Source organism: Coenobita brevimanus, chromosome 16 (genome assembly GCF_032717465.1).
Source record: "Coenobita brevimanus isolate Jiangsu-jjx chromosome 16, ASM3271746v2, whole genome shotgun sequence".
In the NCBI taxonomy this organism is placed as follows: Eukaryota; Metazoa; Arthropoda; class Malacostraca; order Decapoda; family Coenobitidae; genus Coenobita; species Coenobita brevimanus.
In genome coordinates, this window is record NC_136969.1 from 13,055,918 (window position 1) to 13,082,197 (window position 26,280).

A 26,280-nucleotide genomic window follows, 5' to 3' on the forward strand; every position below is an offset into this window, starting at 1 on the left:
GATACGTGGCGTAGATTTTCGTACTGTAATTTATCATCATTATTTTGTGTAGTTTTATATTTATGGTATGCCTGTTTTTTGGCTATTAAACTACTTTTAATTTCACTGGACCACCACTTTGGTTTACTATTACCAGCTGGACGCCTGTTACGTAGTGACACACAAGACTTTACCGCTTCATTAAGTTTTTTAGTTAATATTTCCCATGTTTGGTTTATGTCAAAGATTTCAGACATTTGATTCCAATCTGTAGTTGCAAGTAGCGCTCAGAGCCTGGTGAAATCAGCTCTACCATAATCTGGGACCTTTTCTTTGTTCTGTTACTTTTACTTTTTCAATAGTAATATTAAACTGTATAATTCGATGACCACTGGAACTAAACTCAGGTCCGATTTCAACGTTGTTGACTACGTTATCACTTGTAGTTAAGATGTCTAGGATATTGTTCCCTCTCGTTGGGTATTCTACATGTTGGGAGAGGGCGCTTTCTTGAGGAAGGGGAGGAGGAGGAGGAGGAAAAGGAGGTTGAACAAAGCAAATATAAAGTCGGGCAACGGGGTAGGAATAAAAAAAAAATAGAAAACACACACACACACACACACACACACACACACACACACACACACACATACAAAACGAAGATAGAGATGGCGAAGACATAACTGATCTCCTTTATCACAAAAACTACTAAGGTATATATAAACACAGGAAAAACACATATACTGTACCAATAACACCAGGTAACAGAATAGGTATTTACAATTATTGGAGTACTGTGCAAAAATGATGTTTTACTACCTTATATATCTTAGTGGCCATTCTTGTTGTATTCTCCTCTGTCAGTCTGTTCACTCAGTCTCCTACCTCGTCTTGTTTGTTTCCTCCTTAATTTTAGGTCCTCTTGTCTCTATCAGTATCCTATAGATCTATACCTTCTAGTGCAAATCTGTCTTGTTGTCTGTCTGTCCGCCCATTCCGTCTCCCTCGTCTCTACCTGAATGTTTTACCTTCGAATTATGTATGTTCTCTGCCTTATCTCTTTGTCAGCCTGTCTGTCTCTGTCTCAGCTGCTGCGCGTATGTCGTACCCGGTCCCAAATTTCTATCCCTTTGCCAATTTGGTCCCTATTTTCGTGTGTTCCGGAGTCTCCCAGCGTTCATCAATGGGAAATGTTTGCATATTACACATCAGTCAATATATTCTTGGATGTTGCATGTTTTTAAATGTCTATATGGTTTGAATAATTACTATTTATACCCTAACAGTAAATTAAAAAAAAAAAATAAGTGCCATAAAGAGAAACAGTCTGATATGGAGGAGGTGTTTGGGAGCTGCCCTTCATAAGTCCACATGGTTAATATCTGGTTAATATCTGTGCATATAGTACTTTCTGGCAAATATATCATTCAGGATCTGTAGGCTATATCATTCTGTGTGTGTGTGTGTGTGTGTGTGTGTGTGTGTGTGTGTGTGTGTGTGTGTGTGTGTGTGTGTGTGTGTGTGAGAGAGAGAGAGAGAGAGAGAGAGAGAGAGAGAGAAACAGACAGACAGACAGACAGACAGACAGAGAGAATAATACAACCGATAATAAGGAAAGAGAAATAGAAAACAGAAAAACTCTTGAATAAATTTATGAACAAGTGATGAAAAGAGGAGAAGAAATGGATGGGTGGAGCTGGAAGATAAGCAGGGGTAGAGATATGGAGGAAAAAGACAGAGATATAGGGTGGGAGGAAGATGGAGTGGAGGGTCAGGCAGAACACGGTGCCTCTCTGATATCACCAGGATCCACTGATAGGCAAATTGCCCACAACATGCTCAACATCTTTCTTATCAGATCGCGGAATCGCCCGGCGCAGTATTTGTGACCCCATCGTATTTTCTGGTTCCCTAGCTCTTAAAAAACATCGGTGTAAATTATATTATGACACATGAAGCGAAGAAAACAGGGTATGCTGGCCTGGCACACACTGGCAGCCCATATGATAGGTTAGTTAGATTAGCTACTTCCTATAGCTTGTATCATACGTGGATATTGTAATGTATGCTGATATCCATAATGAAAAAGGGAAACACGAAATATCCCAAGCGCTTTAGAGGAGATGTGAATACACGAAAGTGCCTTTTTTATTTAAAATGCAAGAAAGAAGGAACCAAAGGCCATGAGCCCGCATACTGCTCCTTCCAAGAAAAAACAAAAGCAATACAAAAGAGAGCCAAAATCAAGATCCGTTCATTTCGAGATGCCTGGACACAGTGCGTTTGAAAGACTGGAGATCATAGGAAGTAAGAAGTACAGACAGAGGGAAGCAGTTCCAGAGTTGACCAATTGCATAAATGAAGGACTGGAAGTAACGGTTAACTCTTGCATTAGAGAGATGGACAGAAAAGGGATGAGAGTTTGTTGCTAGACGGGTGCTGAGCGCCTGTCGTACAGGTGGAGGGATGCAAACAGAGAGTTCAGAGGAGCAGTGATCCTTGAAGTAGCGAAAGAAAAGAGATAAAGATGCAACAGTGTGACAAAGAGACAGAGGTTGAAGGAAGCCAGTAAGAGGAGGGGAGTTAATGAGACGAAAAGCCTTTGACTCCACTCTATTGAGAAGAGCTGTATGTGGGGAGTCTCCCCACACATGAGAGTTGTACTCCACACAGGGGCGAATAAAACCCGTGTATAAAGTCAACAACTATGCAGGGGGTAAAGAAGGCACGGAGTCGGCTTAGCACACCTAATCTCTTGGAAGCAGATTTTACAAGAGATGTAATATGATCTTTCCAAGATAAGTCCCGAGTGAATGAAACCCCAAGCATGTTCAAGGATGATGCAGGATTGAGCTGAATATTATTAAATGTTAGTGGGAACTCCTGTGGAAGATTTTGTCGGATTGCTGGGTGTAAGAACCGAGTCTTTGACGTATTAAAAACAATTATTTTTACCCCAGTCAGAGATACGAGCCAAGTCAGACATTAGGTGTGCCATAGCTTCATCCCTTGTTTGTTGAAGTAACTGCTGAGATGGACGTTGAGGGAACCGTATGGAAAGGTGAGGGGTGGAATCATCTGCGTACGAGTGGATAGGGTTAGATGTACAGCTTAGAAGGTCATTGATGGGTAAAAGGATGAGAGTTGGTGATAGGACAGAGCCCTGAGGAACACCACTATTGATAGATCTAGGAGAAGAACGATGGCCGTCTACAACAGCGGCTATAGAACGACCAGAAAGGAAGCTATAGATTAAGCCACAGATAGAAGGATAGAAACCGTAAGAGGGCGGTTTGGAAATTAAAGATTTATGCCAGACTCGATCGAAAGCCTTTGAGATGTCAATTGCACTGGCAAAGCTTTCGCCAAATCCCGAAAGGAGGATGACCAGGAGTCTGAAAGGTAGGTGAGAAGATCGCCAGTGGAGCGACCCTGAAGGAACCCATACTGACGATCAGAAAGAAGGTTGTGATGGGAAAGATGCTTTATAATTTTTCTGTTAAGAATTGACTCGAAAACATTTGAGACACAGGATGTTAAAGCAACTGGGCGATAGTTAGAGGGTTGGGAATGGTCACCCTTCTTTGGGACTGGCTGAATGAAAGCACACTTCAAGCAAGAAGGAAAGGTACAAGTTGACAGACAAAGGTGAAAGAGTTTACCTAGACAGGGTGTATGCACAGAAGCATAATTCTTGAGGACAACAGGAAGGACTCCACCAGACTCATATGCCTTGTTAGTACTGAGGCCAGTGATGGCAGAACATACATCAGCTGAAGAAATTTTGATGTCAGCCATAAGGATGTCAGAGGGGGGAAGTGATGGAGGAACAGCACCGGAATCATCTAAGGTGGAATTGGAGGAGAAAGTCTGAGCGAAGTGATTTGCTTTATCAGTAGGAGAAATAGCTACAGAGCCATCAAAGAAGAAATAAGGAGGGAAGGATGATGAGGTGAAGTTGTTAGAAAGGTTTCTGGCAAGGTGTCAGATAAAGGGAGGAGAACTCGAGTTGGAGAGCTGAGAGCATTTAGTACGGATAAAATTATTTTTAGCAGAGCTAAGAACAGACTTGGCACGATTCCGGGCAGAAACATAAAAAGGATGTGATTCAGGGGTGGGTTGGCTCTGGTACCATTTATAGGCCCTCTCCTTGTTGCGGACAGCATTAGAACAAACGTGATTAAACCAAGGCTTTCTTGCATTAGTCAAAGGATATGAGAAGGGAATGTGTGCTTCCATGCCCGAGAGAGTAACCTCCGTAATGCACAACGCACACTCAAAATTAATGGCTCCCAGCCATGGACGCAATAATCATTCCAGGGAAAATCAAAGAAGTACTACCCGAGGGCCTCCCAATCCGCAGCTCCAAAGTGCTTGGGAAATTTTGTTTCCTTTTCCCTGTGGATATTAGTTTATCTACAAATCACGTGTAAGTTATTTTTTGCATATTATAATGTATACAGGCAATAACAGGTTAGTAATTCCGCATGGTCGAATAATTCCGGATGGCATCAGACCCACAATTCACTGATTTCTTTATGAAGCTAGTGTACATTCTTCGTTACCTTTATCGTATTCTCGCAACATTAGTGTAGTACCACTGTTTTCGACAGGATTGGTCTAGCATGAGTTAGTCGGCATACTTCAAGTTATCCGATTTACTTCTGTTCTATTTTTGGTTTTGCCTGTGTCATACGTATGCAGATGTGACTTATTTCCCGATGCTTTATGTATGAGTGCGTTATACGGGTCGCTGCGTCTCTTACGCAGTGGTGTGGTGAGCTTCCTTCATTACATGTTTTTCTCCCTCACTACGTACAGCCACGAACAAAAGTTCGCCGACACATCTCTGTGGGCTGTGGCAATGGAAGGTGTTGCATCAACAGCTTTTATGTGAAAGCAGTAAGACGCACACAACAGAAGAGAACAAGAAGGAAGAATACTCTCTGTCGTTTGGAGAGGAACTGAGTAACGATGAGGGCAGAGTACAGTGTTGGCAGAATACTGTCGATGAAAATTGCCAAGCTATTATATTATTCCTAACCGACGGGCCGCTACACTTTTCACAGTTTCCTCAACTACTCATTACTTTTTGTCTTTATACCGTAAAATGTACTGAAAAGCAAAGATGCTATAACTTCCCCCCAAATTAAGCTTATCTACCCACAATCAGTAAATCGGTAGCTATCTTAACATCTGCAGTACTAAGCTTCACCCCCTTAGCATCATGGATATCTAGTGAGAGGAAGACGTGTGGAGAAAAGGAAAGACGGAAGGATGAGGGAATGGTGTAGCAGGCTGAGGGAAAGTGGGAGGAATGTGGGAGGAAAAGTGGATGACGACACAGAGGCTGATGATAAAGTGATGAGGAGGGAAGAGATAAAGAGGAGATGAAAAAATGAATATGGAGGAAACCGAAAGGGACATAGCAGGTTGGAAAGAGGAAGGGAACTATGTAGGAGAAGAGGAAGAAGATGCAGATACAAATAATCAGACAGGGAAGAAGCTAATAAAGAATGGTAAAACGAAGACATAATAATTAAACTGTTATCATTTATCATCGGCCTGCATAGTTTGATCTGGTCTTTTTTAAAATAGATGCGCAGTAACTGATGTGCCAGAGTGCATAGTTTATAAGTGAACTGCCTGGTGGGTGTGGCATACTCAGGCGATGCGTCCATCCGCCCCGTTAATCACGCACACTAATCTAGTTCGAAACTAGTGGTCATGTGCACAATTTCTTTCCATCCTACAGGCAAATGTTAAAGACTGTCATTAAGGTGCTGAGTGGGTATTAGGTGGTTATATGGTACCGATCGGATGTGTATGAATGGAGTAACCAGTGTGCATTACTGGTAGGCTATAATGTGATGTAACTACACTACCATTAAATAAGCGAAAATGACCCAGACTACGTCGTCCCACCATAGTTGTTTCATGATGGGTAAGATTCGTAGCGCTATTTTTTTCTTTTGCTATAAGCTAAAAACATGTACCTGTATATCTCTTATCATCATACTTTGTAAAGAAAACTAGTACAGTACAGTACTGACAAGACCATCAAACATACATAAGACCTGGAGAGGCGTTGGAGGGGGACGCCTTCCCGTGGTGGCACCAGTGTACAGTCGTGGTCATAAATAATCACCTATCCTCCGGTGCCCCGTGCCACAGAGTGGTTCCTTTATGCGTGGTAAGTCACACTGGAGTAAGAAGGACTGAGAGGGAGGGGCCAGAGAGAGAAGGGAAGGTGGTTGAGGGAACAAGTGATGGTGCTAAGGTGGAGTGAGGGAGGGGAGGGAGAACAAAATGCGTAGTGGTAGTCACATAATTTGCCTATTTCCTTTCATTCAGGGCATGATATAAAGGAGTTAGTATTCGGTAGATAATGCTGCATTACACCTTGTATAGTGGTGTCAGATAAATAGTTTTAGATAGGTGGTGATATCAAGGGCTGGTTCGTGAGAGCGATATACTGACGAGACAGATCAAATATTAGTGCAGTGCCATCAAGACTGTGTGGGTCCAGACTGTCAACGCGTGGAAGCCTGTGAACGAAAGGACAAGGGGCTCGCCTCCCCCAGCACACCAAGGACGAGTGGGAGCTATTCTGACGAAACCAGCAAACCATCAACACTGTTCCCTCGGTGCCGCGAAGACTTCAAGAGGCTATGAAGGTAGGAGGCCACTGGGCTACTTACTAGGGCTTTTCTGGTTGCTTTGGCTTGACCAGTGTCGGTAAACATTGACATTGATATATTTGGGGAGTTTGGGTAGGATTTTGTTTCATTTTCCTTCTAACAGATTATCAGAGATACCGCTTTCATATCCACTCACGTGCACCGAATCAAGTTTATTTACCTATTATGCAAAATTATTTTAAATAACCTTTCATACTCGTATAGAGATGTCATAACATAGTTGACATGATGGTGACTGTATAGAGGGCATGTATACCGAGAGGATGATCATGTTTACTGTGGACTCAACCATGTTAAAGGCTGCATATGATATTTAGTTCCAAAAATTAATTACATATAAGGGTAGAGGACGTTTCTTAAGCAAACATTACGGAAGTCAAAGCCATCCAGATTCCATTCTGCGTCCGAAGTCAAAATACACGAATAAACACAAATATCTGGCTCCGCACTAATGTCTGATCTGTCACATCAGAATATTTCTCTCACAAGCCAGCCCTTTATATCACCACCCTAAAGTTTGTTATCTGACTCCGCTATAGTAACGCAGCATTATGTACCGAATGGTAACGCCTTTATAATTACCATGCCCTGAATGAGAGAAAATAGACCAGTTATGTAGCCACCACTTCGTATGTCCCTCTCTCACTCCACCCCAGCACCATCACTCGTCCTCCCACCCACCTTTCCTTCTCTCTCTGGCTCCTCCCTCTCAGCCCCTCTTAGTCCGGTGTGACGCCGCGCATAATGGAGCCAGCCTGAGGCACGGGGTACATGAGGACAGGTGATTATTTATGACCACGACTGTACAAATGTCTCTCGTTCCCCTACCCATGACCCGAAAAGGAAGATGGTAGACTGCAGAATGGCACCTTCAGCCTGCAACCCACAAGGTTCACGCCACGATAAGCCTAAGGCAACACCAACAAATACTACTACTACTATTATTACTACTACTACTACTACTACAGTACTATAATAAATGAAGATAACGCGCCCACACTTATGTACACTAAATTCAACACAGACTGTAACTAACATGATTTATTTGAAGGCAATATCTAGAACTAGTGTGCATGTTGCATGACAAGAATGCATACAAAGCAGTTCAGGAAGGTGTCTTCACAGTTGCAGGATATGGCAGGAGACGTGAAGCACAGACGAGTTTCGTGTGCCTTAATCATCCCACGTTGCACTGCACGGATACACCTACTTTGAAAACACAGACTACTCTTTCTGGCAGTCCATCTTTAAATCATAATATATATGTCTTTATATTCATTTGGTCATATGCACGAAAGTTTCTCACGTAACCATCAGTGTATTAGTGAAAGTTATAAATATATCAAACTAGAGCTCACAGAATATTTCATCATGAACTGCAGACATCGAGAATTCACCTCATAATCCTGACAGTGGCTGTCTGGTCGTAAAAGATCATTATTTGGCCAGGATAAACACGAACCTGTCTTATTTATGATCTATTCATAAATACGAGAGAAAAACTGTCTAGTGGTGTGTGTGTGTGTGTGTGTGTGTGTGTGTGTGTGTGTGTGTGTGTGTGTGTGTGTGTGTGTGTGTGTGAGAGAGAGAGAGAGAGAGAGAGAGAGAGAGAGAGAGAGAACAAGTGAACCTCATTACACCCTCTAAATAAGCTGCTACTTTGTGCTGTTCATTTGTCCTGGCATAAAATAAATAATCAAAAGCCAGGAAAATACTCCATAAGGTATCCATTATTATTTCCAAATTTCCTCTGCACCCCAATCCCTATCAAGGTGACACTAACAGACACGAACCTGCACAACCTCCAGTCTGCCAACACCATCACCGGTTACGTCTCACAAGCATTACGGCACCATTAGTAAGGTAAGAGCCCATCATCCTGTGAAGTAGTGTTTTTCTTCACTTCCGTATTCCTCCACTAATTATCACGTCGCAAGTGCTTTTGTTTGTGTTAGCCCTGTCAAAACAAACAGTTCAATCCCAAAACGTGGGAAACGTGGCAGAGTTATACGGCACAACCCCACCCAACTCAACAGAAACACATAACTGGGGTTGGTGTGTCGCAGCCGCTCGGGCCTTGGAGGCTAACCAGGTACACAACCAAACATATTTCATCACAATTTCAAAAGCGCTTGAAACACCACCTATTTACCCTCCCGTGATCCTAAAACTATGCAAACACAAACCCACATCTACTTAATCGGAAATATGTTTGGTTATAATGGTGTACCAGATAAATTTATAAATGCATCACCTTTGAAACGGTTGGCAGCCTTGATCTGCTTCCCCGATGCTGGACAGCAAGTTTGTTATCTTCAGTTTCGTATGCAGTTTTTATTCGGAGCACAGAACCTCATCAATTAATCATCAGTAAGTGTACATCACATATGACTGGCTATGAATTGTACCGGCGATTATGTTATTTGGAAGTGATCATATATGTTGGGGAAAGTATCAATGGGAATGAGTACTGGCAACACCAAGAGGCTGCCTCTCGCCTCCATTAGTTATTTAAACGAGGTGGAATTTAATACCTAAACAGCTGTAATTTAAACATCCATACATACAGTACTGTATATTACACCACCTTAAATTCCAAGTGTAGTAATATATATTCTACTTTCCAAGTTTGTTCAGTTACCGGAAGTACTGTTCATGGTCTAGGCAAAAATTGACCAAAGACAGATATAAGTAAACTGAAGATGTGATACTATATTCCTCTACTTAAGTGCTGCTTTCAATTTTCGCTTTCCTTTTATCTGCATTTGTTCGTTTATTCTTTTGTCTCGAATAGGCTACATCAGCACCCTCTATAGGTGCTGGGCTACACTGCCCCCCCCCCCACTCTCTCTGTTAAGTACGCGTCGACATCTACACAAGTTTTATTTTTATTCTTCATATGCTGTAAATTACTGCTATCAGGATATGCTGAAACGGGATTGAAGAGGAACTGACTTAGAAACTGAAGAGCAACAGAGTAAGCGATCTCCCGAGCTGGAGTTGGTGTTTCGGGATATTTACACTACAGCACGCCAGTCTACCTAACTTCCACTTAAACTATAGGGAAGAAGGTGAAGGTCATGTTCTGTCAGGAAGGGAATTGGAAAGTGTATCAAAATGCATCACCCATACTCGGCCTGAAAAGTTATGTTAGGCTAGATGATGTCAGGTTACATTTTATTTAGTGCAGGCAGCTTCTTGTACAGACGTCGGAATAAGTTCGTTTCCTTTTCCGTGTTTGTAACACTGCTCGATGGTGAGGTATCCCCTCCCCCTCCCTTCCTCATAGTCCCACACTCCCAACCAACCCCCCCACTTTTCTCTCCGACCCCAGGACCCCACCCGGTTCTCTCCATACTCACGCTAACAGCCAGCTAGGGATTTCTGTACTTCAAGCACCTCTCTGATTATGTGTATTCCGAACAACTAATAAAGGAATAGTACAGTATATATCATAAACCAAGTTAGGAGATGATTTACTACACACACACACACACACACACACACACACACACACACACACACACACACACACACACACACAAATAAATCTGCTGTGATTAAATGTTCCGGTAGTAGACACCTCTTTTACACACACACACACACACACACACACACACACACACACACACACACACACACACAATCCTTGAGTCAAGGTAAACTACCTGATATTTGGCAGAAAGCAAATATTGTCCCCTTATTCAAGAAAGGGAATAGACAAAATCCACTCAACTACCGACCAGTATCACTGACCAGTGTTGTAAGCAAGGTATTAGAAAAGCTTATAAGAAAAGCTTGGGTAAATCATCTAGACGAACACAATATGATAACAGAAAGACAGTTTGGTTTTAGAAAAGGAAAATCATGTGTTACTAATCTGTTGAGCTACTATGACAAAGTAACAGACACAATACAGGAAAGAGAAGGATGGGTGGACAGTATCTATTTAGATTTCAAGAAAGCATTTGACACAGTACCACACCAAAGACTTTTATGGAAACTGTAATATCAAGGAGGAATTCGAGGGAAACTGTTTTGTTGGATGCAAGATTTTCTCATAAAAAGAGAAATGAGAACAGTACTAAGGGGAAACTACTCATCATGGAAAGAAGTGACTAGTGGAGTACAACAGGGCTCAGTGCTGGCACCAATCATCTTTTTAGTGTATATAAATGATATAGACAGTAACACTGGAAATGAAAGCTATCTAAATATGTTTGCAGATGATGCAAAAATACAAAGGAGAATTACTAACACAGACTCTTGTAAAGAGCTACAAGAAGAATTAAATAAACTTCATGAATGGAGCAATACATGGCAAATGGAATTCAATGTGGACAAGTGTCATGTAATCAAGTTTGGTAAAAGTGGAAAAAGACCTGATTGGGATTATACGTTAGGAAATAAAACCCTACACACATCAGAAAGAGAGAAGGACCTAGGTGTGATTATCAATAACAGACTATCTCCGGCTGACCACATCAATGAGAAGGTACGGAACATGTATATACTGCTTGCAAATATGAGAATAGCATTCACATACATAAATGAAGACATGCTAAGAAGGATAATAACATCATTCATCAGACCAACCCTGGAGTATGCATCAGTAGTCTGGAGTCCTCATCTCAAGAAACACATAGACAAGATTGAAAAAGTTCAAAGAGCCGCTACAAGATGGATACCAAGCTTAAGGGATCTAAGCTATGAAGAAAGACTAAATAATCTGAATCTACCAACACTACAGGAGGGAAGGAAAAGAGGTGACATGATAATGCTATATAAATGCATATCAGGGAAGGAGAAAATAGACATAAATGATTACTTAACATATGGGGAAGCATCAGCAAGAGGACACTGCAAAAAGCTGCATAAGAAGAGAGGTGATAAAGACGTAAGGAAATTCAGTTTCCCAAACAGAGCAATTGATCAGTGGAATGCACTACCGAATGAAATAGTATGTGCCAAAACAATGCACAAATTTAAGGATATGTACGATAAATATGGTTTAAGACACGGGACAGCACAAGCTTGACTCATTCCTGTAAAGATACAATTACGTAAGAATAGGTAAGAACACACACACAGAATTAGTCTGTTGTGATTAAATGTTGCGGTAGTAGACACCTGTTTTACATACACACACACACACACACACACACACACACACACACAAAGAATAAATCTGCTGTGATTAAATGTTGCGATAGTTGACACCTCTTTTACACACACACACACACACACACACACACACACACACACTCTCTCTCTCTCTCTCTCACACACACACAGAAGAGTTATAAGGAAAAGTTAGGATCTAAATGCCTATGCAGCCCATACTCGGCCTGAAAAGATATGTTTGCCTTGGAATGCATATCCAGTTCACATTTATTCTAGTGTTTGATGCTGCCGATGAATCCTGTAAACTTTGCTACTGTAGTGTTAACAACGTCTATGCTGAATCAGTTCCACGTGGAGCAGATCTTGCGCGTGAATATGTTTTCACGTAATTCTGCTGGTAAATTTTTTCATTTACAGCTTCCAACCATGGTTGTGTGCCGAGTCCGTGTTAAGAGTAAGCAACTTTCTATGTAATAATTGTGAAACCCATTCAAATTTAAAACACTTTAATGAGCTGACCCCATAGTCTACGAGTTTGTACTAAAAGAGTCCCACAGCCCTCAGGTGAACCTGATACCTTAGTCTCCTGAACTCAAAAAATTTTAAAGTCGATGTCGACCAAAATTCCGCAGTAACTGAGGAAGTGGTCGTATTAAGGAGATATAGACTGTGAGGACAATCTCTTTATTCCTACAGAGAGAAAGAGAGAGAGAGAGAGAGAGAGAGAGACTTGGAATGGTACGAACAATCAGGAGAAATACTGATTAAAAAAAAAAGTGAGTGAAAGGAGAAACTGAAGCAGAGAAGAGGAAAACACTCAGGTGAAAAAATGGAACAATGTTATAGAAGAGACGCAGGGACGGAAGCACACACACACAAACACACACACAGACACACACACACACTTTCTGAACATTTGTCAACCTGTCTGTGCCTGTCTGTGTACTGCCCCTCCCCCTCCCTCTCTCTCTCTCTCTCTCTGGATCCTTTGTCTCATCCCCAGTTTCCTTTTTCCTCCTTCCCCTCTTTATAGCAATCTGCTCAGTCCCTACCTTCCTCCCTCTCTTTCCTTTCCTTCGTCTCTCTTCCCCTCTGTCACTCCCTCCTTACATCACTCTTCTTTCTCCCTCCCTGTGTCAAAACTTTGTCTTACTTTTTACATCTGTTACATGTGTTGCCTTTCTTTCCTCATTACTCTCTCCGTATTTCTTTACTTGTACTAAATCCATTTCCTTCACTGCTTTCATTCCCCAGTAATAACTGCATGCTCCTTTTTCTCTCTCCTTTCTCCGTCTCTCCCTGTCACCCGAAATCTCTTCTTCCATTCCGCTCTTCCCACTATCTTTCCTTCCCTTCCTCCCTCCCTGCCCCTTCCCTTGTCTTCCCTTCTTAACCCTCTCAGACACAGTCACTCGATTCGAGTGACGTCGCCTCCTTTGCGATATGGCACAGTCACTCGAATCGCGTGGTTTAAGCACCAAAATAATCGTCAGAAAAAAACTTATAGGCCGATTTGCGTGATTTTTGGACGCGTCATAGGGCCGCCAAAGCTCTCTCGAGGTAAGTCATTGGCAACGCTGCTTTGCCTTATCTACCTCAGCCCGCTCCCTCCAACTTCAGTGTTTGTCGAGCAGTCAGGCGGTGGTGTTTGACAGCTCGTGGTTCCCTTTAAATCGTCCATAATTCTCCCCCTCTCGCCTGAGGCAAAGGCCCTATTGACTCAGTGAGATAATACATTGTATGTGAGCATATAGTGACGTGATATTGTTGATGGAACATATATATATATGTATTGAAAAGCAATTCTGGCCGTTAGGAATCGTTGGGCCTTGGAGCCAGACACATGGTCAGTGTAGCAGGGTTTCACCACTCCACCCCCCCCGTAGGCCGTATGGCGTGAGTGGAAATACATATATAAATGAAGCCAAGGCATAAATATATATTATGTGAAACATACTGTGGATGGCTTGGTGAAATTATGGAGCCAGCAAGCATTACGTACGGCATGAAACAGAGTGATGTGAAGGGGCAAACCTGAAGTCAGGAGGGGAGAATTACCGGTGTTTTAGGGCTGGAATTATTGTGATTCTGATAGTGTAAATGCGTATGGAATTGTATGAAATATACGTCAAACAAGCTGTGAGTTTCCGTGAACGAGTGTGGTGTGTGCTAAAAATAGCGTTGCCTCATGCTCTCAGGGAGAAGCTGACTCACACACACACTACATAACTCCTCATCTTCAAATCCCTGGTCTAACTGGATCAACACCCCTGGAGGAAGTGAGTTCTGCAAATTTTGTTGATATATATAATAATCTATTACCATTACCTCTCCAACTTTCAGACAAATAACCATTTTCTCCTACAGATTACACATATGAAAGAAAGGAAATCTCCACAGCAGTAACTATAGAAGAGTTATGTTTATGGGTAGTAGGTTATAACAATAGGAAAACATCCATGGAAGATGTAACAGTCCGTACAGATAGAGGGAAAAAAAAGTTGGTAGCATAGTCTTCAGGCAGGTGTGCAAGGAAAAAACAGTGTATGTAAAAGTTGGTAGCGATCGGAAGAGTAACCTCACTTTGTCGGCCAATTATTCGAAAACTATTAGACATCGATTTCATGTTACAACCATCATCAATATCACTAAATTCTACGTAAGATCAATACCAGAATGTAAGCCTTTGGTAGCGTTTTGGGGGGTAAAAGGCGTGAGAAATGTTTTTGTTCCTAGCGGTTGTTGTGTGACAAGCGCTCGGAGTAATAACATCATTTTGTCGGCCAATTACTCGAAAACTATTAGACATCGATTTTCTGTTACAACCATCATCAATACCACTAAATTCTACGTGTAATCAATACCAGAATGTAAGCCTTTGGTAGCGTTTTGGGGGGTAAAAGGCGAGGGAAATGTTTTTTTTCCTCGCGTTTGTTATCAGTGACATTCACTCGGAGTAATAACCTCACTTTGTTGGCCAATTACTCGAAAACTATTAGACTTATCGATTTTCTGTTACAACCATCATCAATACCACTAAATTCTACGTATAATCAATACCAGAATGTAAGCCTTTGGTAGCGTTTTGGGGGGTAAAAGGCGAGGGTTTTTTTCTTTTTCCTCGCGTTTGTTATCAGTGACAAGCGCTCGGAGTACTAACCTCACTTTGTCGGCCAATTACTCGAAAACTATTAGACTTATCGATTTTCTGTAACAACCATGATCTATACCACTAAATTCTACATATGATCAATACCAAAATGTAAGCATTATGTTACGTTTTGTGCGAGAAAAGGCGGTGGAAATGAGTGTCTCTTCGCGGCTGTTACCATTGATTAACGCTCGTAGTAATACTCTCACTTTGTCGGCCAATTACTCGAAAACTATTGGACGTATCGATTTCACGTTTGAACCATGATAAAGAGCAGTAAATTCTACGTATGTACAATACATAACTATGTAATATTTATGATAAGAATTCGTTGTTACGTAGGCGGGAACATTGCGTACGCCGTGCGCGCATCACGAAAGTCAATCACGGACGGAGTGCCTAGTACTTTCTTTCGATTTACTCGAGAACTATGAGGCGTATGGGGTTCATATTTGAGATGGGGAAAGCTGGTGAATTTGAGCATATTACTATGTAATAAAAACATAAGGTGTCTGGGAAAATTTAGCTATCAGAGGTCAGTGAATTTTTTCCGAAAATGGCTTTCAGTTTTTGGCCATTTTCTTGAAAAGTATACATCATATCTCAACCGGATTTGTTTCGTTAGAAAGCTGATGAAATTCTCTATAAAAACTTATTAGATCATTTTCCTGTATGATGGAAAACATTCAAACGGCGATGTTGGGAAGTGAATACAGTTTACTCGACCATGCTTCCAGGGCTAATAACTTTTTTTGCTGGTGTTTTCCTGTGTTTTGGTCCTGTTTATCAGATAGAACAAACATCGATGCCTACCTTGAGGAAGGTTTCATGGGAATACATGGATTTTTGGGTGGCGAAAATAAGGCAAGAATGTGTTTCATTCGCTCAAATTTGCCGCGCGCGCGCTCCCCGGCCGGGCGGCTTCGTAGTGAAAAATCGTGAGCCAGAAAACTTGCTGAAACTCCTTTTTCTTGCCCTAAAAATTTACCTATTTTCTTCCCACCCTTAATCTCTACTTTCTCTCCGCAAATATCTCTAATTTCTATTTTTCTCCCTCCTTATTTACTTGAATGTCATTCGTTTTACTCAGCTTCAATGCTTTCGTCTTATCCTGCTTAGTTCTTTCCCTGCGTCCTTGCCAGAATAACGCACTTTCTTCCTCCTCCCTGTTACCTTACCTTCTTTTCTAATTTTCCTCATTATCGTTTTCAGTATTCTGTTCCGTAGCTCTCTTTCCCACTTTCTTCTTTTTTTATCCCTATTTCTGTGTTTACTCCATTCCCATTTTCTCTCAGATGTCTCCCCTTTTGTCTCTACTTCCCTGTCTCCCGGCCTTTCGATTCACATCTCCCTTTTCTCTTTCCCTTTCACACTGCTTGTATCTCATTTCACCTCTCACTGTCTCTTCTCACTCTCTGTCTCTTTTCTTAGCTCTCGTTGTTCTCTCCTTGCCTCTCCCCTTTTTATTTTCTCCTTAACTGCCCTCTCATCCTCATTTTTCCACTCGCTCTCCCTCTCCGCCTGTCGCTCCCTGTCATTTAACTCTCTCTCTCTCTCTCTCTCTCTCTCTGTAGTAAATCTTCTAACTTGGTTTATGATATATACTGTACTATTCCTTTATTAGTTGTTCGGACTACACGTAATCAGAGAGGTGCTTGAAGTACAGAAACCCCTAGCTGGCTGTGAGTGAGAGTATGGAGAGTACCGGGTGGGGTCATGGGGTCGAAGAGAAAAGTGGGGGGGTTGGGTGGGAGTGTAGGACTATGAGGAATGGAGGGGGAGGGGATACCTCACCATCGAGCAGTGTTACAAACACCTTGCTCCACTGAAAAGGAAACGAACTTATTCCGACGTCTGTACATTAGGATGAGTCAGATGTATGAATTATTAAGGCAATCTACACTAAGAAATAAACTACTTAATCATATTTTTATACGATAGAAGTGGATGTGCTGAAAGACCCCAAATTACAGCATAAACGTCCCGGCAGTGACAAAACAACAGGATTTTTTAGCACAGTTTATACAATATACCTGCTCTCTGTACAAATGTTTGTCAACTGATGTAGGCATTTTAAAAACAAACCTTTGCCCTTTGTGCACTTCTCTTCACCGGACCTCGTAACCTCTCCTCTCTGCCCACTCTCCCCCAACGATCCTAATTGTCCCATTACGATCCATTGAATGTGGTAATTGGCTGGTTGTTGATGTGTCTTTTTTTTTCTTTTTTTTTATGTACAGGAGTCCATTAATACTCTGTAAACTGAATGTGCCCATTTATGACTGTCCAGTTTCAGAAGACTGATTACCTGTTTTCTGCACTATTATCATATGTCTGTAAAAATTCTAATGAATTTGCATGTGCATCATTATATTTGTTACCCAAGATTTGCATAAGGTGGAAGTGTAACAATGCGAAATAATTATGAATGATAAGGAAGCAAAAGAACTGACGATGGCCAGAAATGGATGGATCAGTTATGAATGGAGACGCACAGCATGCTGTTTGCTCTAATATTTCACCCCGTCACATCTATGAGGCATGCTGTATTCCCTTCTTGCCATCACCAGACTTTTATCTTTTAGCTTAAAAAGCATCTTTCGAATTGAAGCAATTAATTATGGCCTTCATTGACCCCCAACACTAGGAGGGGACGCTCCTAAGTGGAATGAATAGTATGGTGGTAGCAGGAGTCAAGTAACAAGCAAAACAAAACTGTTCCATTTAACAGCTTGCGACTCCGTGAAACATTCAGTCACACAACAAACGCAAACAACACCAGCTCTAAAATGATGTTTGTAGCAACAGCATGTTTTGCAATGGAAAGATCTCCTGTAACGGCACATTTCTGGTCTCAGGGCTACGCTTTCTTTCTAAACCTTCTCTACCATCCTCATCCTTAATCTCCTCATCCTGCTGTAAAAAAGATAAGACTTGGCCTACTCTCCGCGCAAGTTCCAAGGTGGGAAAAATGTGGCCACCGTGTTGAAGAGGTAAACTTGGTAAGCAACGGAATGGTTTTCACCCATCCATCATCCAATCCTATGCCACCCTATTAGGAGCGTAGGAGCCCGGGGCTAGGCAAATTGGTCCTGACATTTAAGATGAGTGACCAGCGTCACCCATCCCTGAGTGGCATTACGTGAGCAATAAACCCCAACCACACCTTGGATATAAACCAACCCAGGCTCAATCCGATTGGAGAGCCTTAATTACCCACTAAACAACTAGGCGCCATAATTTGGTTATATGGTTACCACCAACCGTGGTAAATGGTTTCCTGGTGTACAGGAAACCATTTGGTTTGTCACTCAGTGTAGAGTCACCCATAGGCAGAAGGAAGAGCGAAGAGTGAAGCAAAGAAAGACAGAAGAGGGAGTGTTAAGTCACCCGTAGGCAGAAGGAAGAGGAAAATGAAGGAAAGAAAGACAGAAGAGGAAGGAAGGAAGAGAGGAAAGGGCAGATACCCAAAGCAGCACTACATCGTGAGAGAGGATGGTGAGCGCCCCCACCTACCACCCCTCAGATATCCGTGAGGCAGAGGACTGCAATCCTCAGGCTGCATGGTTCCACCCTAGAGATATCCGTGAGGCACAGGACTGCAATCCTCAGGCGGCAGGAACATCATTATACAAAACTAAACGGGTTTACCGAGAAAGTTTCCAATTATTTCAATATTTGGTCCCCTAGATTAGCAAGGTGGCGCCAGAGTCGGTACCATAGGCCTATTCAACTTTACTACGCCGCCGCCTATGGGCGTCTGTGGCCGCCCTCCCCAGTATTCTCAGTTCAAGGTGTGCTGTGGTCGTGCATGGTGGGCAGGTTTTGCTCCCGTGTAAAATTTCGGTTTTATGCTTCTTGGTCCATTTTTCGGTACCACCTTGCCACTAACGTGAGGTCGAGGCTGCATACGCTTACTAGTTAATATAATTATGTATTTATGTGTGTTATTTTGTAACTAAAAGAGTGTTATAAAACAGAAGGTAAACAACAGAAATATTCAATATAGGAGGGGGGAAGGAGTGGAGGAGGCGGAGGTGGACATGTAACGGTGCCCCGGGATGAGTCCGAAGCTCCCACTGTTGTCGCATAGTTGCCCATCGTTTATTTCATAAGAATTATATTTTTCTTTGTTTGTTAGTAGTTTTAGGTTAGAACTCTTGCAAATACATTGCATTACCTTGAAAAAAAAATTGTAATTAAAATCTATATCATTTTCATATTTATTTTCATTTTCCAAAGTTGGCACTGAATCAGGTACCACTGTGTCACTCATGTACAAATTCTGACCTCGCTAATCTAGGGTTAACCTGAAAAAAAAAAAGCGTAAATGCAATTCAGGCGCTTATTCAAGCCACATGTTTCAGCCAGAATGAGTCCCCTGTTATTGGCTTTCGCTACAGCCACGCCCGCACTGGTTTGTCCGTGGGTTAGTGACGTGTAAAACACCCATTGGCAGTTGTGAATGGGAACTTGTTAGAGGGTCGAGTTGTGTGGCCTGTGACAGTCATCCCTTCCACTGTCCCTCTCTCAGTCTCGTTATCCATGGTCACTCACTCCATTCAGAGCCATGTCTCTATACCTTACTGTCCCTCTCCCACCTCCAGCAGTGGCTACAAAGATCAATTACCGCCTAGTGACTGACAAGTGCTTACCTGTACTATCGGGCCGCTAAGCACTTGTCCCCAAGACACGTACTGACACCAAACATGGCATGAACCTGCAATGGCATACAGGACATGCTCAAGCGAAATTTCAGCTCAGTCCACACAGCGGTGTGATCTGTTAAGGATTCCCAATGTCTGGGCTGGCGGAAAAAAGGGCGCAAACGTGCACGGGGCTCGTGCTCAACTGACCGTACGCAATTATAATTTAAATCATTGTTGTCAGCTTGTCGTTCCACTATTTTGATGTACAGCACATCGAAATCCGAGGAGATTAAATGTGGACACACACACACACACACACACACACACACACACACACACACACACACACACACACACACACACACACACACACACACACACACACACACACACACACACACACACACACACACACAGTGATTATTCGCATAGTATTACTGATTCTGCTACAAGAACGAAGGATTGCACACATACTCAATGGACAGATAGGAATTTTTGTCCTTTCGTACGCGTGCTGTTGTGTGCTTGTCATAAAATTATATACTGTACTGCATTGTATGTTACCATTTTCTTAGAGGTAACAAGGCACTGAGGCCGCCTTGTAAAAAGATAAACTCCACTACTGACCGCCCCCTTATAATTTACCAAGATCATAACTTTCTCTCTCTCTCTCTCTCTCTCTCTTACTAGCACATTTGTTTTTCTCAGTTCTTCCTTTCTCTTCTCCTCTTGCCATCTCTACTTGTCTTCCACATTCTCTTTCCTCTTTCACCCTTCACCCTTTATCTCATTCCCCCCTCTTCTTTCACTAACCAAGTTTCCTCCTCTCACCCCCTTTACTCCTTCTCACTCCTCTCTTCGTTGCGTGCACTGTGAGCCAAGTCAGTGTTCAAGTTGATACACGATAAATAATATAGTGCTAGTAATTAATGACTGTGTGTGTGTGTGTGTGTGTGTGTGTGTGTGTGTGTGTGTGTGTGTGTAATTCACCTGGTCGGTCAGGATCACTTGATGGTCGTGATCGTGAGCTTTTACCCTCCCGGAAGTGAGCTGAGAGCTCATATAGTCCGATCTAAGGGCAAGGCTGTGACCTTCACACACGCACACACCCGTCCCCTTGCTCAAGGGGGACAGTAACCACCCACTTCGTCAGTGAAAATTTTTGCAACCTGAGCGAGGCGCGAACTCCCGTCCACCAGATGGCGAGCGAGAACGTTACCACTGAGCCAGCGAGCGGTGTGTGTGTGTGTGTGTGTGTGTGTGTGTGTGTGTGTGTGTGTGTGTGTGTGTGTGTGTGTGTGTGTGTGTGTGTGTGTGTGTGTGTGTGTGTGTGTGTGTGTGTGTGTGTCTGTCTGTCTGTGTGAGGGATAGGATAAGAGGTTTCTGATGATGATGATGATGATGGTATCTCTTTTTGTCAAGATGTATACGTCTTCCAGCATCAACTGCAATAAAGAGGAACACTTGTGCATCAACTGGAACTGATGTACAGTAATTACGCAACTGACTGTAAATCTTCATTGTCAAAATATGGTTAAGCCAAGTTTTGTCTGTCTAGAATTAAAAATGCCATCTACAGTTCCAACAGCATATACTATATTACCAGGAAAGGTCATCAAGAGAAATATAAAGGTTAAGTATAATGTGTTCATAAAATATTCTACTCTCTGTAGTGCTCGTAAAAGAATTCACGATATATTTAACATAAAACACTCTGTTCTTAAGTTGACGAAGCATACAATTCTTTAAAAATCTAGATCGAGTCTGGCAAAAACGTATCGTCCTGACAATAGTGTATTTGAAGGTATGCCCGTGTGCAGAGGGTCAGACACTGTATTTTGGCTCATCATATGAACACCCAGTCTCGTATGAATCACTCAGCTGAATAAAATAATCTGGCGTTTCTTGAAATATACTAGAGTTGCTTTGACTATTATACTGTACGTTAATGGTGGGACTCTTAACACTCTCGCACTTGCATAGTCTCATCTGAATAGAATCGTCTGACCGGAATCGAACGCTGAAGTAGTCCCGACCATGAGTGAACCGATCTGACCATGTCTTTGAGAATATCGTGTTATATGGGTCTGAAGTGGAAGAACAAAATAAATGTAAAGTCGGATATAAATAAATATAAAGTCTACCACAAGGCGTTTGTTTAAAAAAACCTTCCCCCTAACTGTCAGTGAAACTAAAAGTATTTAAAAAATACAGAGGATATATTCTGTAAATCTCCTACTGAAGACATCTAAATATTTATTTGATGTATTGAACAGTAAAATGACTCGTGTAAATAACAACCTTCAACTTTCATAGAGGAGTCTATTATACACCTAGTCAATCATTTTATCCGCAGATTCAGAGAAAGAAGTAAACTACAGGAGACAAAAGTATTTTAAACATAACTAAGCGATTGTGTTCTCTTGACTTCCACCACACCCTTTCCTCGTTTGCTGAACACGCAAATAAATAAACACTGCCATAAATATCTGCCAAGAGACGATGAGACAAAGATATTTATGTAGTTGTGTGGTGGAGTCATTAGGTCCGCGTACCTCAGATAACGTGAAGAATGGATAACTGAATTTGCACGGGCAGTGACAAGCACCCTTCATTATTACCCCACATCCTCCAATAGAGCACACACTTTACTCTGTTGCTGACTGCAGGACACACACACACACACACACACACACACACACACACACACACACACACACACACACACACACACACTTAAATTTCCTTCCCCTCCCTCCACACTTACACACTCTGGCTAGGTTCAGAGAGACATCGAAGGTATCATCGTCATTTTCGCATTAACCTCCTCAAATTCGTTATATTTATTACACATTTTCCCTGCGAAGACTTCAACCATCCACTCTGTCTTTGCTGTAACTCACTCGATTTTTCTTCCCTAACTACCCTTCTCTCTATCTCTCTCTCTCTCTCTGTCTCTCTCTCTCTCTCTCTCTCATTCCATGACTGCTCTGTGTTCCAGGGCCCGTCTTCCAACTCTCGTGTTCCAGGACACTGCCGTGTTATAAGCTCCCCGGATCGCAGTGTTTCTGTGCAGCTCCTCACATCTCTGTTTACAAACGTGATTGCTCGGCGGTTAGGTCGGATCAGTGTTGCTTTGAGAGGGTCTTGTTTGGGGGCACTATAAAAACGCGATTACTGTCACGTACCCAGGTATATCGTCCCTATCTTGTGTTCCTCTCCTCTTTATACGGTTCCGCGTCCTGTGCTATCCACAGATTCATTACGGAGAATCTGTTTCTTGATTCCACAGGGAGAAAGACGGAGTAAACGTCACCCTTCTTAGGAAATTAATACGTGTGATAACAAGCCAGCACCAAGTATCCTCAATAAATGCACAACAAACATTCTTGCTCTAAATGGCAGAAAAATGTTTACAAAAGATTAAAATGATAAATTAATATACAATCGAAACAGAAGACATAGAAAAATTAATAACTCTCTGCCACGAACACCAAATGAAAGTATCAAACAAACTGCCCACAACAACCATTTAAAGAAAATCATCATACCAAGCTCTGGCAAATCTATAATATACATACAATGTATATTCGATATAAATCTAAAAAAAAAAAATCCAAAAGACAACTTTGTTAAATGAAGGTCAACGAGGTCAATTTCAAAAACGCAACCCCTTTATCTTACCCCACTGCTGAAGGAATAAAAAAAAAGTATTAAGAAATGACCGAAAATATTTAGAGAACAAAACCACAAATGAACAGGCTATAAAGGAAAACCGACATCAACATACTCACTGGTCTTACAATGCTGGCTGTTTTGGTGAAAAGGTTTAACTATGGTATCTATTTTACCGGTTCAAGAGAATAATAATAATCTGAAGTTTCATCCTCACACACTGATATAGACGCCAAAACTGTCAAGAAATGTTCTGAGGATCCCCATGAACAACAGAACAAAAATAAAAATACTCTACTAATTAGATGAGGGAAACTTACGGCTCTAAGTCTTTGTTAACGTGGCTAGAGTTTACAGAAGTAGAGCACCTTTACGGGCAACATTATCTATAGACAGGAAGAACAGGCACGCTCAAAGCGAGGCTTCCTCACCTAAAAACTGCCATAGAATTTCACTTATCCTCACTCCACCTTCGGCTATCCATCCTCATAAGTCACTGACAATTACAGTAGTTTCCCTCTTCCCTCCTTCTACCCTGTTCCTCCCTAAGCATGCCTGTGCCTCGTCCATCCCACCTCCAATCGTGCACACTACTCACCCCCTGACTCACACACACACCTGAGCCATAAGTTAAGGATGATGGAGGGTGGGTGTTGAAGCCTAATTGGTGGCGTGTTGGTGTTCACACACACACACACACACACACACACACACACACACACACACACACACACACACACACACACACACACACACACACCATCAGGACTCCTTGACAGTCTAGATTTATCATGGGATAATTGTCTGGCATCCAGGAGGAAATTTAACTCCTATCAGATACTCCTCCATTACTTTATATGTAATATATGTGTTCCTCTGTCTCTCTCTCCCTCTCTCTCTCTCTGCTTGAAATACCAAAATCAAATCCTGCTCCCACTGATCAGCAAGGATATTTGTAAAGACTGTAAGCAACAATAAAACGAACAACAGACATCAGCCAACAGTGCTGAAGTCCTTAAAAGCTTCAGTACGCCAACGTCTTTTACATTCCCTGCACTGTACCACTGAACAATTTTATTTATATATAAACAGTTTACTGAAGTGGATGGGTTAGGATTATGCACTTCACAACGAAGGGTGTCGGAAGCAGAATACAACTGTCAGTGAATGCCCAGAATATCATGGGAATAATAAAAGCATGGTTGTAAAGTGGTTAACACAGATAAATTTGTCTATCATAATAACAATCTAATTTCCTGAGTAACTTATGTGATAAGTTGATAAGTTCGAGATACGCGTCAGAGAAAAAAGAAATCAACAAGTACAACTCCTACCCTGTTGGAGGCAGAAGGATGCTCGCAGTAGATGTGCTGGGTCACTGCGACGCAATATTTCAGTTTTAAAAACGAGGGGCTTCTAGCCCTTATTTTTGTCATTATAAGTCGATTTTCACGACACGCAGATAATAAGTGGGGAGTAACTCATAATTTTCTCCTGCCCCCAAAGACAGGTCAGTATAATGAAGGCACCAGTACAGTACAGCTGACAAACACTAGTACCGGGGCACTAGTGGTGACATCACACCATCATCCTTGTTCCCTCAGACAGGTCAGTGTAATGGAGGCACCACTCCGGTACCATCACACCACGCCCAGGCAGTAGTAGGACCATCATCCGCGCTCAACACACCCTCCAGCACCACAGTAGTCGTAATGGTGGTGGTGTGGTGGTATAATGGAGACATCAATCCAGTATACCTGGCGAACAATACTGGGGCAGTGGTGGTGATATCATATCACCATCCGCTGCTCCTCACACACTTCAGCACACAGTGGTTCTAGAGGTGGTGGAGGTATGGCAGCACGCACTGTGAGTTAAAGGTTACTGGACAAAGTAAATGGTGCAAAGTTGATGACGGAATGAGCAGGAAACAAAAAGCAATCTAAAAGTGAACATTAGGGAGGACAGTTTCGACAGGCAAAAGCGATAAAAAATAGAATATGCATGCATTTTCATCGCATGTATCTTTTGATGACCTCTGGTATTACATTTCAGGCAAAAGACAGAGAACAGGAACCTATATCTAACCTGGGGATGCTGACAACACTATCATCGTCGTGGTTGGCAGCTCGGTCACGTCAGAACTTTAGATGTCGCATACGAATCTAACGCCAACAATCTCCTATAATCATACTCGTAGTTGTACCGGAGTCTGTACTACTGCTGTTTATATTACTAACCCTCTGCCTGTATATTTCGATTAATCCATTATTATCTTCAGCAAGCAGCCTGTACAGTCTCGCTAGGAATTATGGTGCCTTATGGTTTAAGTAAAAACAATTGCCTAAATATGTCTCTCTCAGTAGAGGGGCTAAATAAACGCACAAAAATAGCCAGAACATGTACAGAAAAATTGTTTAAGTTCCTGCCATTACAAAGAAATATTCACGAGCCAGAATTCAGTAGAAGCTGCTTTGATGCGCCGCAAAGGGGTCATTGGTATTCCAACAAGGGGCGGTGGCTGGAGAAAAACACCAGGAGGTAATTAATGGCACTGTGTTGGTGGAGAGTTCCCGTGATGGAGCACCTCATGCTTCATATAGTGTGCACTGTTCAGCTTCACAGGTGGCTTCCAGGTCCCTTGGTTTCACTGTTGGCCGATATTACTGTGTATGTCGAGGTGATGCATGATAACAATTCCAAAGTGGCCGGCAAATTTGTTTGCAGCCCCTGGAAGGTTTCCCTCTTCAAACAAAGCCAAGCTGGAAAAACACAGAACTTCATTCATCACTGGGTGGCGTGTTGACATACAGGTGAGTCAATTACTAAACAAAAGAATCATTTCATTAGTGGGAAAATGTCACTATGGTTTAAGAAAACACAAATGAGTCCATTAAACAAACCATCAAACTGTTTCATTAGCGGGAAAAAATGTCTCTCTGGTTGAAAATGTGTTGGGAAGATGAACACCCCGGCATCTCCGTCATACAATAATGGCGAC

The 26,280-nt window shown here is 42.1% G+C and overlaps 1 pseudogene; it reads left to right on the forward strand.

Annotated features, from left to right (window-relative positions):
- Positions 1-25,448, forward strand: part of LOC145390970 (uncharacterized) — a 165,107-nt pseudogene extending 139,659 nt beyond the window's left edge.
- Positions 25,449-26,280: the final 832 nt, after the last annotated feature.